General features: G+C 30.7%; 1 long non-coding RNA gene across 1 annotated transcript; it reads right to left on the bottom strand.

The window, feature by feature from the left end:
• Positions 1 to 7,690: 7,690 nt before the first annotated feature.
• LOC143051641 (uncharacterized) lies at positions 7,691 to 10,616 on the bottom strand. Its single transcript, XR_012970863.1, has 3 exons — positions 10,480 to 10,616; positions 8,708 to 8,832; positions 7,691 to 7,792 (listed from the first exon to the last, which is right to left on the bottom strand). It is a non-coding gene; the product is annotated as an uncharacterized LOC143051641 (long non-coding RNA).
• Positions 10,617 to 13,021: the final 2,405 nt, after the last annotated feature.

Raw genomic sequence — 13,021 nt, 5'->3', positions numbered from 1 at the left:
ATGACTTTCTTGATAGAGGGATGCTGACCAGACTCAAGCTTGAAGCCACTGTTAGAAGCCAATCTATAAAGTAGCCACTATTTTTGCAGCAGCCAATTTTGATGATATGTCTAAAAATTAGAAAAAACTGCATGATACTCAAACGTTCCAAAAATCGCCAAATCTTACGACAATTTCACGGCTGATTTTAAAAGCATTTTATTCCGTTTTACATATGTATGGAAGTTAGCGGCAAGTTCGTTATTCGATATTTAACATTCGATATTTAATATCCAATCGACTGCTGGCAGTCGGTTCAATATTCAAATTATGTTGAAAATCATAAAAGAAAAAAAATATATGATGACATCAAATGCATGATTTTCATAGTAACAAATGTAATAGGAGTTTAAATATACACCTAAAATTATTTTATGACCCCTTTAAACTGTCGTTAATTCTCGTTGTCCTCGAATATAAGTTGCATATTTGTCTGCATGCAACATAGATTTTCATCAACAAAACGACATCAAAGATTCATCAAAGATGTAATTTAATATATTATATATAAAACAAAAACAAAAACCAATTACTCTAAAAATATTTAAATCTATAAATATCAATATTTATGAAAAGCCAAAACAGAAAAGAAATGTATAGTGAAAACCTACCGGATACCGCTTTTATGACGATGAGACCCACATGACTAAAAAGGAACTTTGGTTATGGGTATCGCAATACGTTTAAAACATTTAACAATGGTCAATATCTTTGAAATGAGCTAGGTCCGGTTCGGAACTTTGCCGTAAGGATAAGCCGAAGAGTACCGAAAGTGTGAATGTTATGGACCATACGTAAATGGGCACTTTTGAACATCTGTGGTGGCCAGATGAGCCCGGATCCCAGAAAAAATATTTCAGTGACGAATAGAATCGGTCAACACCTTTAGAATGCGGTTGCAATACACAGTTAGGAAACAATTTCAAAATTTGCCCTAAAAAATTTTACCATCCACTTTTCATAGCTTTCTTGCAAGATCACGCTGACTGTATGTGTCATAGACGTGTAAAGGTATGCAATAAGAATCTTGCATCAATTTTATATTCAGTATATAAAACAGTAAAAATATAATTTTTTTGGTGTATCCATGGCTACAATCTGCATTTATTTGCTATGAAATATTGCAAAAAGGAGGAAAAGATGTCACATATTTTGCAAAATTTTGGCTTAAAGTAGAATTTCAATCGATTTCATCTCATTTTTTTTTGTTAAAATTTTGTCAAAAACTTCGTGTAGACAAAAAGTCTTTGTAAACTTTATATTTCTGGACCGATGACCGGTCTAGTTATGAAAAGAGTCAAAGAGGGAAAAACCCATTAAACATGTAAGTTATAATCTTGATGTTCTTAAAAACCATATATTTGAAGGCTAAATTAGTACTCAGTTGGCTAAAAATGAATTTTATTACACAATAACTTTCATATTTGAGAAATCCACCAGAACAAAAATGAACTTTAAAAGCACAATGTTTACAATATTTTTTAATTGTTTTGAGATCGTCCCAGTAATTTCAGCTGTCTTCTATTATGACCCGAAGTCGGACTTGGGTCGGAGTCGGACAGTAAAAATTTATATTTTTTTTAGAATAATCGCATAAACGCAGCAATAACAAATGAAACACTTATGAAAAAGAAGATGTAGTATGATTGCAAATGAGACAAATCTCCACAACAGACCAACTGACATAGAAATTAACAACTATAGGTAATCGTACGGCCTTCAACAATGTGCAAAGTTAATACCGCATAGTCAGCTATAAAAGGCCCCGAAATAAATAATTATTTTTAGAGTGTGCATCATCTAGTCACGTGGTATCAGAGGGGAGGGGGTGACCAATAAGTTTACAGAACTTAGATGAACACAAACGGTGACAATAGTTCAAATATCACTTCCTGCAAAGTGATCTCATGAGAGGTGCATATTTTATATTTAAAAACAAAATTCTCAAAAAATTGTTTTGGATCATCTGTGAAAATGATATTTTTATATATAATGATTTTAAATTTCTAATGAATATGTGTACAAAATTGACAAAACAATCGCCGTCCTAAAATTTTACAAGTTATGAAATAATATACTATATACTCCTAATTATCAAAGCTAACTCCCAAATTTCGCACCATAATATCACTAAAGAATATAACCTTTATATACTCTCCGTATACATTTTGCAAACATGTAAATGTTGTAATAACATGATTAACGAACAACTTAATCAATAGAAAATATGTAAAATGTTAATATTGCACGAACAGCTTGTAAAATATAAAAATGTTAAAGTTTTATGTTTTTATAATATGTTTTACGAAACAAATTATAACATGAAAAATATGAGGAAGTGAGAAAGCAAGAGGACAAATGTATGTACTGTATTTGCAATTTTTTTCATATAAATAAATAATCTTTTCAAGTTTTGAAAATATTTTTCATTTTAAAATACACATTACGCAAGAAACACTAAAATTGAAAATAAACTTGATTCACTTCTCAATTAGTCTTTTGTAGACACAATGCACGTTTGGCGTTCGACAATATGTTTCTTGAATTAAGCAATGTTATGATAAGTTTATTTTAACTATTGATAGGACAAATTTAGTTGTAGAATTTCGAGACTGACAATCGAAGGGATGCATTTGAATTGAATGAATATTGTTTGAATAAGTTACCATCTCAATCGTTTGTAAAAACTGTACTCTAGGCTTAAAACACAAATCATCCACCACAAAAATCAAACATAATATTTGATAAGAACTCTAGACAACATTCATGTTAGAATCAATTTATATTTAACAATTATCATTTAACTCTTTTAATAATTATTTCTGACAAGTGTGAACATAGCCTATTATTCACCACAAAGAAAAAAAAGTTTAAAAGGAAGGACATACAGCTAATACTTATATAGAATTATACAAGTTGACCATGTTATTCCACCCAAAACGTTAAAATCACTTATTTTAATGCATTGTCATACATCTGTTATTCAACTGGTTAGATTATTTATAAATGTTCAAAGCTTTAACTGTGGAATTACATTATTTCGTTGGGTACCTATTTTCGTGGTTTTCGTGGGTGACTCAATTCACAAAAATTAGTGTGAAACGAAATGAAACAACTGTTGCCCAAAAACATACATAGATAGATCCCAGAGTAGGTTCGACTTCATCGACTAGAGAATACACGCACAATGAACTATTAAAACAACTTCAGACAGGATTTTATCCATTTAATCTTTTAAAATTTACACTGTTTTACTAACCGCCTTTTCATTCTCATAAAAAAGATACTTTTGATCGATGAGACTTAGGGTCCGTATGCATAAATCTGCTCTAATTAATATTTATTCCGGATATTTCTAAATGTCCAACGAAAAATAAGTCATATTTATAAGTTAGCTGATTAGAAAATCTTTTAATTTTTGAAATACTAAGGCTTTTCTTCCTCATGAATAGATAGTCTTAGCTTTATATTGCAAAATCTTTAGGAATTTTGGTCCTCAATGCTCGTCAACTTCGTACTTAATTTGACCCCTTTATTTTTTTTTTGCGTTCGCGCGTCACTTATGAATCTTTTGTAAACGAAACGCGCGTCCGGCTTAAATACAATAAATAATACTAGTATATTTGATGATTTTATTCACAAGCACTGGGTCGATGCCTTATCTGATGAAATTTTGATTCCCTGAGGGTATCACCAGTCCAGAAGTCAGCACTTCTCTGCTGACATGAATTTTTTCATTGATATGGTCATATTTATAAATTAACTGTTTACACAAATTTTGATTTTTTGAAATACTAAGGCTTTTCTACCTCAAGAATAGATAACCTTAACTGTATTTGCAAAACATTTAGGAATTTCGGTTCTCAATGTTCTTCAACGTCGTACTTCATTGGGCCTTTTTATCATTTTTGGATTCTGGCGTAAATACAGATGTTAATCCTGGTATCTATGATGAGTTTATTCAAAACCACTGGGTCGATGTCACTGCTGATGGAGTTGTAATTGCCCGAGGGTATTAACAGCTCAGTAATCAGCACTTCTATGCTGACATGAATTATCATTGCTATGGTCGTATTTATAAATTAACTGTTTACAAAACTTTCGAATTTTTAAGATACTTAGGCTTTTATACCTTTGAAATAGATAACCTGAGCTATATTTGGCAAAACTTTTAGGAATTTTGGTCCTCAAGTTTTCAACTTCGTACTTTATTTGGCCTTTTAAATTTTGTTGGATTCTAGCGGCACTGATGAGTCTTATGTAGACGAAACACGCGTCTGCCGTAAATACAAAATTTAATCCTAGTATCTATGATAAGTTTTATAAGTACCACATATAACATTTCTATCAAGATTCTTTGTTTGTAAAGGCTACAAATTCTCCATGAAACTGCAATCTAAGACTTTAAATACCAACGAACACGTAACTGATGCTAAAACCACGAAAACTGATACCAATGAAATATGACTACTTTCACAGTAATTCACATTTGACTTTTCCAAACACATTTGGAATTTTATTTTTCTAGTTCAAACATGCCGTGTTAATTCTCATAGTATGGTCTAGGATAATCATCATTAGGCTGAAAATTAGTACATGTAAATACAGTTTAAGATCTTTTTATTAGATGGAAGAATTTCTTGTTTTCAGGGTGTGGCATTCGAGATGAGAACATATGGATAGGCCTCAAAGATAAATTGTAGTTGACTGGAGGACAATTCACTACATATCAATTAACAGATCAATTAAATGGTATAACAGCACAATTCAATGGAAAAAAATCCAAAAAGAGTTGTAGACTAATTAATACTAGAAAAATATTGAACCATGAGAAGCAATCATGTCTAAAAAAACTAAAGTGAACTCATTTGCCCCGTAAAGGTGAGCACTTTCTGTCACACTTACAACACTCATAGTTTCATTGATTGAAATATGACATTCGTTCATGTCACAATCGAGCAAAAAGTTGAAATTCTTGCCACAGTAAGCCAAATATTTGAAAAAAAAATTATGACACACATATTCAAGATCGATGACCAATATCATAAAGGCTGGCTTCAGCTTGATCATGTAAAAAATGGAAAAAAATAGAGAAGATTCATAAAATGCAAAGAGACAGCACTTTCATTACAAGTTTTTGAAAGTACAGGAAGGTAAACCGCAATAACATGTTTCATTGTTGGGTTCGGTTGTTGTGTCACAGAATATGTTAAAAGTTGTTTCTTTCTTGTACAGTATATGCATTTTGGATTTAAATCGAAATATAGAAATAATAAACCCTACTCCATACATTGCTGAATAAAAATTGATATAGTGTTAACATGTATTAGACAAAAAACAGAAGACAGACACAATCATCAAGGTTTTAGAGGCAAACATTGTTTGTCAAATTATTTTGAGTGTCATAAATACATTAAGATCTATAAATCCAAACAGTAAATGCTTCTCATTCGTAATTAAAAGTCAATGATAGAATCCAGAGACAATGTCGTGAAGACTAACAATGTACATGTATTGGCATTAACTTACGATAAGCAAAGTCATGCGGTAGTATACTATGAGGAATGGGTTTTGCTCATTGCTAAATCGGTACATGAATCTATGTTTGATTGTAGCCATGTCCTTCGTTATCTGACGAATAATTGTCTGGATTAGCCATTCAAAGTTAAATAATAATTTGAGGAATTGCTGTTTTCAACGGTGTGGAACAAAACCGTTTTATAACAAAGAAAGATATGTTTTCAACGAGGGGCAAACGATACCAGAAAGACATTCAAACTTATTAATCGAAATTAAAGTGAAAACGCCTTTGCTACAAAGAGAAAAAAAACAAATAGACAATAATAGTGCAAGGGCTTGACATATCAACGATATAAAGATGAGGCATAGAAACGGGGAAATGCGAGGCTGTGCCGAGCTATTTCCCCTTTTCGGGCCGAATCCTTATATCGTTGATATGTCAAGTCAATGCACTATTATTGTCTTTATAGTGCAATCTAAAAAAAAAAAACACATTTTCAATTGTTGTTTAATGCGTTAAGGTTATTTTTTTTATTCCAATATTGGAGGAAATACCCTTTAAAAAGACCTCACATCATGCTCGCTGAGAAATATACAACACAATGAAATTTACATTTACCTGTTGAAACCAACACTCGATGGTGAACGAAATCGTTTGAGTATGGACTTAAATATTAACCATAAGCATAAATCATAATGATTTATAGGTTGCAAACAAAAAATATTAACAAATTAAATATGTTTTTTTCAATAATTGCAAAAGAAACAACGTTGAGTCGTTCCACGCATCGTTGTATACATTTGAAACAAGAACAGGTTGAAGAGGTCGCATGAATAAATTAATATTATTTCGGCGATTTTTATTTAAATATTCATGAGGAAAAGTGATATCGGGTCAGTGACTGTATATGACATAGAAATATACAGTCAACGCATTTTGACTGCTCAAATAAAACGAGTGCAGTAAAAACAATAATACACTGTACTCACAACACGACATATAAAAGTAAAGACTAAGCAGAACAAACCCCACTTGTAAAAGATAACGGTTACTAAAAAAAAAATTACATCTATCTTAACGATTATATAGATTGCTTTTGACTAATTGTAGTAGAAATCATTAGAAATTTAATATAATATAAGGATGTCTTATTCAAAATACTTAAAAAAAATTAAAACTAATTCTCAAGTGTTCAAAGATATATCGCATATTATATATTCTGGCGCGCTTGCATAGCATCTTTTGTCAAACAAGCTGTGAAAGGCGACTGCCTCTAAAAAAATGCATTTTAAAACAAAAGTGAGAAAGGTATATTAATAATGAAAAACTATCACAAAATATTCTATTATGACACGATCGTTGATATACTTTTTAATTATTGAAATAGAAACACAGAATATTTTGTTTAATTTCTATTTTTCGAACCTTTTTGTCTCTATTGTATTTCTATTTTGCCATTGCGTAGTATAATTCGCCGATTTATTTTGTTTCTGAATAATATTTATGGCATCTCTCTCCCTATTCTGTGTGTGTTGTATATATTTATTAGTTTAAGCAATATTTTAATCAACGAAAAATCATGCTATAAATTGTGTATTACTTATTGTTTGGTGTATCAAAATCCTAACAAATCATAAATCATCTTTTATGTTCACAATAGAAAGTTGATTAGAATTTTTGTGCATCATTAGAACATTCTTAAACCATTGGTTCCTGAAAGTCCACAAACTTCTAACTGGTGTTTTCTGTGTTCATCCCAAATTGAATATTGAATAATTTGCATACGCACAGTTTCCATTGAAGTCTTCTATATAAATAGATAAACGATGACTTGTAGATGTGGATATTTGATGGATATTGTCGTTACCTGAGATGAAAAATATGTAGCACATTCATATATGTGTTTGATTGATTGATGGTTAGTCATTAACGACCAAGCATCAACAAGAATAAATAGAGACGATGCTGTACATTGAACCTGTGACTTATTTCAATATTCCTTGCCTTATTCAGGGACACAACTGGGTCTATTGTAGTATGACAAAGGAGATTATTTTAAGATTCAAACACGAATATATTTTACATTAGAAAATGAAGAATTAAATATTTGAGTGCATTATTTTAACGGGTCTTACCAAACCAACATTCTCCACTGATTGCACTAAATCAACTCTTATACTCATCCCACGTACGATAAAAATCGACATGACCATTGAATCTTCTCTGTATCACCTGCACATTTTTAAAATAACTAATTATATGAGTAATTTTGTCATTGAGTCATTGTTTTTAGTTTTATGTTAAAAAAATTATCAAAACAATTCCACTGCAGTAACTGTGGTAAAACCAATGTCATCCTGATGTTTTGAAAAGATTATTTGTTTTATTGATACAGAATGTCAATATTATATTTAAATGAGAACGCTAAAATTAAATCTATACATTCACTCTAGTATAATTAGCACATATAAAATATCCTATAATTTTATCTTAACTATTTTAGTTACACAGTACTTAAATTGCAAAACGCAAATGTATCCCGACTTCAAAACAAAGATATGTCTTCGTCAAAATGAACCCTTTGAAACAGTGTTAATTTCAGTTTCAGTACAATTGAGTTATTCATATAACCAATGTAAATATCAACTGTTTTCTTGCAAACAATTTTTTAACATCCCTTCACAACTTCAGAACAAAATCTAAGCATTCGATGTATATTATTTTTGTTCATTTTAATGCTCAAGAAAAAAAGTTACAAGTTAAGCCAAAGATAACGAAATAAAACAACACATAATTGCTTTATATTTACCGTTAGTTACTGTTTGCCAAATGTACCAAACAATTAAAGAAAATAAGGAATGCAGCGAAAAGTATTACAAATCTGAAGTAGTTTTACATTATTAGCATTTACTGTAATAGTCAACAGAAATGTGACATATGATTATTTAAAAATGATTGGAAGCTATTAAAATATCTTGGGAACAGTGCTTGTTTTTCAAGCTTTAAACATACATGAAATGATGGAATTTTTATAAAACATAGATATCATGCAATTGTAGTATCATATTTCTCTTAATTAAAGCATAAAGCAAGCTTTACTCCAGATCATAAATTTACAACAGATTCATACTTTATAATAAAACTTACTGTCCACTCCTCATTGTTGGTCATAATGCAACAAACTTGAACTGGTTGAATACCATCAGGGTATATAGTATACACTGCAGTTGTTGTGTTAATCAAATCATCACATTCTCTTGGTAGTGTACTGTCTATTATAAAATGAAGTGTTCACAACTAATTGTACAGTGATAATAGCGAACGATGGTAATGGTTTTATCGGTTAGCAACATGCAGATGAAGAAAAAAAAGAGGAACGAAAGATACCAAAGGGACAGTCAAACTCATAAATTTAAAACAAACTGACAACGCCATGGCTAACAATGAAAAAGACAAACAAACAACAGCACACATGACACAACATAGAAAACTAAAGAATAAACAACACGAACCCCACCAAAAAACTAGGGGTGATCTCAGGTGCTCTGGATAGGAACTTTTTACGAAAACCTGCATTAGGTGTAGTTTTATTTGTAATGTTTTGTTGTATAAATGTGTTTTGAAAATCCATATGGTGTATCCTAAAAGTCAGACTGTATACAATAATTATTTCTCTTTTGTAAGATGTCTTATCATTTGAAATGACTCGTATATGGTAATACAAAATGAATACGTTCTACTAGTGTATCAGAATCATCTTACCCTTTCGGAACACATGAGTTCACCACTGGCTTTTAGTGGACTTGCTTTTCTTTATATCAAGTCGTTTTGTTTCACATGTTATCATTTTTTAAGACAAATACTTTCCATAAAAAAGTCAAAACATTTTTTCCTAATGCTGATATAATTTCGACAGAGATTTTAAGGTGTTTTATTGCTAATTTCTTGTATTTTGTTCTACAAGTTAATATTTCATAAAATAATTTAAAGATATCAATATCAAATAAAATTAAGAAAAAAAGAAAGTAGTTTCGAAAAGAATAGAGTGATTATGTTTCATACTCGAACATTATAAGCACATGTACTTCTCATGTAATCGATGGATGAACTGCTAGACCCTTTAGGTATAAACATATGAAGAAACAATTAAAACAGATTTCATGATTTGACTTCTCTCTTTGTCCTTTTTGGTTGCATAGCTCTTCTCGTATCAAAAGAGGGAATACACCCTTACATGTAGCTTGCAAATGTTTTAGTTTGGGCGTTCCAGGTTAAAATATAAATTCATAAATGAGCATCGGATTGACCATATGAGCGCTGTTTTTAATTTTGAGGCAGTGAACAGACACAACGTCAAACGTTTGTTTTATCTTGCTTGATTATTTAGAACTTAGTTAGATTTTTCTTTAGAATTATTTCAAATGCGTGTTTCATCTTCAACAAAATTAAATTTTACGGAATTGTATTTAATGATGGTCGCTACTCTGTTTCAAAGTAACAAGTTTTTTAATGACTGTTCTTAAGTTGTAGTATATACGGGAATTAAACAAGCAGAACAAATTGAAAGTTCCGTGTGCTTGTGTTAGTAATATAACAAACTGAAAATTTGGCGGCAAATGATCTCTCTAGATCTTTCATACTTTTAGCATTGGCCACTTTTTTGTTTCAAAAATCAAGAAGGAAAAAAAAGGATTTTATAAGATTTTCAAAAAAGGCTTTTTAAACTATATAGGATAACATTATGTAAATAAGAGTAGGGTTTAGAGGGCGATTTTTGTTAATGGCACTATATGGACGAATACAGAGGATTACTTATTTCTGACAAAATGTCTAAAACAAGAGAAGCAAACATCTTTAAGTCAAATCTAAATCGCTAAGTAAGCTAGCACTCATAGATATAAATTAGAACAGAAAAATACCTGTGCTTCCACACGATGAATGTTCTGCCAGTTTAGCTACACAAGAGCTCTTCATGTTACATATATTCGTAATGTTGCAGCACGTTTGACAGACCATATGATGTCCTGTAAGTCTTTTTCCAAATATAGCACCAGCATTTTCAGGAAGACATAGCTAAAGTTGAAGAGTTATTTTGGCAAAATATTAGTTTCGACTTTTAGACGGTCAAATATAGTATAACCTGTAAGTCAAAGTGCATTCCTGCTGGTATGAAAGAAAAATAAATTGGATTCTATAATTCAAATATACTTATCAAACCAGTAATTGAAAATCCATGACAACGGAGACATGTTATTTCTTTAAAAAAAACTACACAAAACTCACACTTCGCACCTGACAATCTTCTTATTTTTGAATTTTATTAAACTCTGTAGTGTACAAAAAATGACCGGCCTTTATAGTACTATACACTTATTTATACCTCATCATCTCGACATGTTTCGACATCATCACAATCTGAAATACTTACTACTCCACTACATGACAGGCATGTTTTACCGCCATCTAGGGAATAATTAAATATATTGGTTTTGTTAGTTTAAACATATTGCATTGCTCAAAAATGACAAATGGATTAGACACAAGTTTTTCAATTATTAACGGGTTTTCAAAGTTGTTCTTGTTTCATTCGGTCTAACAATATACACACTTGTTTTATATTCTGTATCAACAAATGTCAAAGTTGGTAAGATGTATATAAAAATTCACATCGTCATTGAAAAAAAAGAAGAAAAAAAAAACAACATGTAAGAAACACAGACAACAATACATTACACTTAAACTGAGCAACACGATCAATACAAACAATCGGTTGTTCTAAGCTCGTTAGAGGGTTAAGGATATTGGTGTACTAGTGGCCTCCGTTGTGTTCTTTATTACTAGAAATCCTGTTATATGTCTTCTTTGATGACAATACAGAAAGATAGTTGTATGATCCAAAATTAAAAAGAAAATGTTTTATAGAAATACATATCACAATAAATCTTTAAATATGAGTTCATTTTTTAACAAAATTAAATCATGAACATCTTTGCTAATAATATTTCACAGTGATATCTAACCATTGCTTTGTTTAAACTGGTTTATTTACTTTTGCCTTTAAATATTTATCCCTTATAACTTTATTACCTATGTATATGCATTCAGGTATCGCATCTTAAATTTATTCGTTTATAATGTGTTATAATATAAAAGATTAGGAATAAAAATAATTACTGAAAATCAGATGCATTCCAAAACTTCGATATACAAGAGAAGATCTCGTCTTGAACATGCATGAAATATTTGCCATTGGACAAATCAACAATCAACAATCAACCAATCAATCAATAGCACAGAAAATGTTAGTATAACCCTTAACATAAAATGACATACTTCAATACATTTCAATGTATCGAGAAATCTAAAGTTATTTCAAAGTGTAACATATTGTTGAATGATACTTACAATAGATTCCAATGCAATATTCAGAGTCAACAATAAGATTGATATAAGATGGTTCATGCCTGCCATTGACATAAAATTGCAAAATATTAGATAGGTATAGGAAGATGTAATATGAGTGCAAATGAGACAACTCTCCATCCAAATAACAATTTATGAAAGTAAACAATTATAGGTCAAGGTACGGCCTTCAATACGGAGCCTTGGTTCATACCGAACAACAAGCCATAAAGGGCCCAATAATTACAAGTGTAAAACCATTCAAACGGGAAAACCAAAGGTCTAATCTATATACAAAACGAGAAACGAGAAACGTGTTTAAATTACATAAACAAACGACAACTACTGTACATCAGATTCCTGACATAGGATAGGAGCAAACATTTGCAGCGGGATTACACGTTTTAATGGTACCAAACCGTGTACCCTTTATTGAGACAATAGTATAACATCAGAACATAGAAAAACACACGATAGAATATCAATTGAAAGGCTTAACTCAATCAAACGTAGATTAACACACTATGAACGAAAAATTTAAGATGCGATACCTGAATGTATATACATAGTTAATAAAGTTATAAGGAATAAATATTTAAGGGCAAAAGTAAATAAACCAGTTTAAACAAAGCAATGGCAAGATATCACTGTGAAATATTAAACAATTTACACAGAATCCACCCTTTTGAAATCCGGGTAAAATCTGGATTTTGAAGATTAGGAATAAAAATCACTTTACACATTTAGATAAAGGCAATAAAAAATATCGATGTTCAATAGTCATTAATTAATTTTACTGAAATAAATCAGGAGCACAAACCAAACTGAAGGAAACATATCAACTGAATGAGACAAAAAACAGGCGATTTAAATAGTAAACCGCACCAAACAAACGCCTACATACATAGAAACAGACAATTTGATAACAACTGCAATTCTCCTGACTTAATATCTGGTATAGGACAGGTTAAGAAAACTAGTGGGTTACACCTAGTGTTTATGGTTAGCTTAACCTTCCGCTTTACATTGTATTGTTATATTGGAGAACAAATAACGAAA

This window comes from Mytilus galloprovincialis, chromosome 11 (assembly GCF_965363235.1).
Source record: "Mytilus galloprovincialis chromosome 11, xbMytGall1.hap1.1, whole genome shotgun sequence".
In the NCBI taxonomy this organism is placed as follows: domain Eukaryota; kingdom Metazoa; phylum Mollusca; class Bivalvia; order Mytilida; family Mytilidae; genus Mytilus; species Mytilus galloprovincialis.
The sequence above is the reverse complement of the archived record's forward strand: the minus strand, read 5'-3'. Positions and strand labels throughout refer to the sequence as shown.